Raw genomic sequence first — 5,000 nt, 5'->3', positions numbered from 1 at the left:
ATTCATCTCGATGGCCATTTTCATTCACCAGCATTTATTTGTCAATAAGTCACATCTCATCTTTTTCATTTATTGATAAGAATCAATATGTTTTTTTAAGAGATGCCAGACAGTCATTAACTGTGAAATAATGTTGAAAGTCACATGATTCTGAAAGCAGAAGTTACCTTTGGACGGCTGTTTCTAGATCCTATACAGAATTATACCTTATGATGGAATAATAACTATATACTATAATAATTATATACTTTATCATAGAATAATAAAGTATGCTGCTGTAATGATAATCCATCGTTATGTATTGTGATTAAGTGTTCCCGTAGTGGGTGGTGCTGTCAGTGCACCTCGCGCGGTGCACTTTAGGCATTATTATAAGGTGTTTGATGTGTCCTTTTGGCTACTGGCTGCACTTACTTACTTTACAGCCTTTCGATTCCCTTTCATTATTTCCTTTCTTCTTGCTATAAAGCCTTGTTAGTGCAAATGTCGAGGTTTTCTCCCAGTTCCATTTTTAGATCAGTGTATTTCATCATTATTTTCTGAATCTCTATTATACTTTCCAACAGCTCCCACCTCCTCCCTTGTCTGTCTTAAACGCTGGCTGGCAGGAAGCGTCCCATCGCTTGGCTTGACAGCCTAAACTTCATAAATCAACTGTGAGGGAGGAGAGCAATAATAATCAAGGAGTCGGCCAACTCCTGTTTAAACTGTATCCCTTGTGAGATTAACGTACAGGCTCCGTTTATTCTGGCACAACTCCAGCGCCTTGTCTCCCGTTTTCTGAGCTCTCGTTGCAGGCCTTCATTAAGGTTCATTGCAGCGTCCCTTCGGCCCCTAGCCGCGACCCCTTTCATTTTCTATATTATTCCTCCTTTCACATTCTTTTTCTTAGTAGAACTGCCAGGTTTACCTCGTTTTCCTCTTTTAACACCTTTAAAGCCTCCTCTGCTCTCAAGTTTCCCTTCAGCTCTGCATGATCTCATCATATAAAGGTCCCAACGCTTGGTCTCTGGCCTAAATCTCGAATTCCGTATCTCATCCTGAAGCCTGGTGGAAATAAGATTAGAGCAGTAACTCTGCCGAGCGGAAACGCTGCGCATTCGAGACTTCTACCGGGTCTTTTGGTTTTCGCTGTGCGAAATAATTATGGCCAAAGGGACAAACTTAATTTGGATCAAAGGAGGATTGAGCAACACGCAAGGCTTTCATCCCGGCTGTGGAGGATAGGACTTACCAGACAGTTAATTTCATTTCTTGCATAAAAGCGCTGCAGAGAAGAGTTTGTCGACGCTGGAATTAGGTGAGCAAGTTTGTGCTTGGATGTAATCTGGTTATATAAATAAATAAATAAGTCGTCAAATATATATATACATATATATATATATATATATATATATATTATATATATATATATATTATATAAAATATAAAGCTCAACATATCTTTCTTATTCGCTTAGCGGTGGTAGTTAGGTTGGTATGCATTAGTCCAGGAAAGATCAACAAATCTAAGATTATTTTATGCGGGTTTCCAAGCTATTTCATCCTTGATTCTCTATTAATTTTCTTATTCCTTAATGTGGCACTTACTTTTAAAAGGTGTTTTTCTACCCCCATTTAACCTCTACATGAAGAGGTTAAACAGTCACGGTGATCTAAACCACACACGTCTTGAAAGCTCATGTAATATGAATATGGTATCTTAACGAATGTATGGTCTAGACTCTTCGCAAATGTTATCGAAATACAGAAGAATCGTAGTGACAGACTTATAAACCGGATTTTTCTATCTGGTGTTACCAACGTAGCAATTGGCGGGTGCGCAGTAAGTGAAATGTGGCTGGCTGTTTCCGTTGAGTTTTACAGACATCTCTGCGTTTCCGGCTAAAACAATACAATATAACAGAGCGGTCGTTTGCTTATTATGAATTATTCCTTTGAAAATATGTTCATGATTTATGTTCGTTTTTGGGAGGACGATAAATTACTGATTATAAGGGAACCTGTAATTTATAACTACTAATGCATGCAATCAAATCCCTTAACTTCTTCAAATATGTTGGCGGTGTTTCAGAAAGAGCAGGACTGCACGCAAATCCCTATCGAAAAAATTGCTCTTATGTTAAACAATGAAAAATATTTGCTATAAATTTACCTCAGATAAATTTTGGCCATATCACAGGGCGTGGCATTAATGCTAAAATAAGAATGGTCTCTCTCTTATAGCTACCAGTATAACAGATGGCACAAAATCGGGTCAATGTTGTTTTCGTTGAGCTGACTTGTAAGATTTGATATGTTAGAGCAGCAGTACCACACTTTTTTTTTTTTTTTTTTTTTTTTTTTTTTTACAAAAGTGAAGGCCTTGTAAATGGATTCACAAATGGATTTACCAACCTTTCAGTCCTTGTCCAATAATACAGAAGCTGCAAAGGAAGGCTAAAATATAAGAATGGTTTCAGCTGGGGGATAGAAAGGTTAATTTTTTAAATGTATAGAACTCTATTGATCTTACATAATGTACTGCCAATGGTATAAGGAATTTCATCTTGTTACGCAACACTGACATTGTTTCTTCTGAATTCAAGAGAATCTTGGCCTTTGTAATATGGAAATTCCCTTCTTACTCATCAGCTCCATAGACTCACTCGCCTTCTCCTTTTACCAAATAAGGAACCGCGGCTGATTTATTCATAGGATGATCTTCGAATGCATCTTCTTTCGCTCTTATTATGGAAATGAACGAGGCACAGGGCTCCGTAACCCATCTTGCTAATTAAGAAGGTAATATGGGCTTAGTTTAAGAAGGTGATCTTGTCTTCATGCTATGCATATCCTTCCTACTTTTCTGGTTATGTTTTTCGCTAATGTGAATTTTGTATATTTACGAATCCTTCGGAGGGAGTTCTTGATAAGTATACTGTTGCACATAATATGAGTTTCTTTGATTACGAAATTTGTTTTAAGTCTCTCTCTCTCTCTCTCTCTCTCTCTCTCTCTCTCTCTCTCTCTCTCTCTCTCTCTCTCTCTCTCTCTCTCTCTCTTATATTTACATACCAGCATGCATTTTATCCAAAACGAAGAGAGGAAATCAATGTTAACCAATAATTACTATATACTCGTATGCCTGTGGCTGCAAGCATGTGGCAATTATAAATGTAAACATTACCTAAATAGCACATTCACTTAAAAAACTAAACTAAGGCTGCTCAAAAGTAAATAGACAAGAGGTGACGTACTGAACGAGTACAAAGGGTATGAAATTTTTGTTGGTACACCAATTCCATATTATAAATGTGAGAAGAGTTGTTCGAATGAATTACAGAGTATTCACCAAATGATAAATATTGCTCATAATCATTAAGTAACATTAGGTGGTACGCTTATTGATTGCAGGGACACTACTCCAAATAAGAAATGATACTTGCACTATAATTCCTGAGAGAATAAAACAGCAATAAAAGTTGCAATAACTGTAGCCTGCATGAATCTTTCTTTTAGCATGCTTGAACCCTTAACCAATTTCAAGGTGCCTTTGATGTAACTCATACGATCCAAATGGTCATAAGCAAGTACATTATTAATGAATTATTAAAAACGCTGATCAGTTCCCGCGGGCGTGCAGACTCAAAAGACAACTATCTATATGCGAGTTTGGTTGTATGCAAATTTAATGACCACTTTATATGCTTGTAAAAGGCACCGTCTCGTAAACTTCCACGCCTTTTAGAAAGACGAAGTTTAAAAAAAAAATAAATGTGTTAGATTTGTGAATATGAGCGGCAAACATCATCTTAATGTTAGGGAAATATTGCAGTGAACTTATGTAATATTGTGATCTCGAACTATAATTTGACCTCATTTTGGGGAGATGTCACATTGATTTCGTATGTAAAGTATTCATCTTAAAGTAACTATGGATGCATTTTCGGTTGTATGGAACACACATAAGACATATGAGCTTATGTAACTTATTGCAGCAATCTCTGCTCTCCTGTCTATCTGTCTGAGTCGTATAACCTTGTTAAGTTAATAATTACTGCAGCTACGCCCTTCCATAAATCCCTTGCTTACAAACAATATGGTCGATTGCTTGTGATCTGCAAGCATAAATCAGTTGTTCCCGATAACTGACATGACTTTTATGGTCACTCGCTTGAGATATGTCGGCGAAATCACTCTTTTTGAATAAATTCTCGGGAAACGTTTTCGAAAAAAAATTAACGCGTTTGCCATGGAGAGGAATGCATGCATGCAGTTGCACGCTGGAATCAAATTACATTTCCCCACTCAATACGAGTCATAAACGCCGACGCGCTGGAATTAATGCGTTTATATGCCAGCTTTTATCCATGTCTCTATGCCGCTTCCTACAACTTGTTCCGAAACGAATTATTCAAATGCGCTCTGCTTTTACCTCTCTCTCTCTCTCTCTCTCTCTCTCTCTCTCTCTCTCTCTCTCTCTCTCTAAGACTTTGTGATAAAAGTTTGATTTAATCATGTATTATTCATTATTTATTAAGCGTGCTTTATTGTATTCATGAAAGGAGAAAATTGAGTAAATATTTTTCACTGCACACACACAGACACACACACACGCACACACACACACACACACACACACACACACACACACACACACACATATATATATATATATATATATATATATATATATATAAAATTGAACCAACAGTAACAAAAAATCCCTTGATCAAGTCATAAACTTCAATAGCACAGTGAAAATACCCTTAAAGATAAAAAACAGAACTACTTGGCCAAATTGGTCAGTCAAATCTCCTTCGCTACCTTACCTGTACGGATTAGTAAAAACGCACAAATAAAATAACCTTATGCGGTCTATTAGCAGTACTGTTGGTTCAATTTCATATAAATTTCGATATATATCACTAAGATCTTGTCCCCGTTACTTGGAACCATCTCCGATTCTCATATATATAATTCTCTAGATTTAGTTGATAAATTAAACAAAATTACTCT

This window comes from Macrobrachium nipponense, chromosome 9 (assembly GCF_015104395.2).
Source record: "Macrobrachium nipponense isolate FS-2020 chromosome 9, ASM1510439v2, whole genome shotgun sequence".
In the NCBI taxonomy this organism is placed as follows: domain Eukaryota; kingdom Metazoa; phylum Arthropoda; class Malacostraca; order Decapoda; family Palaemonidae; genus Macrobrachium; species Macrobrachium nipponense.
This window is presented reverse-complemented; position numbering follows the sequence as displayed.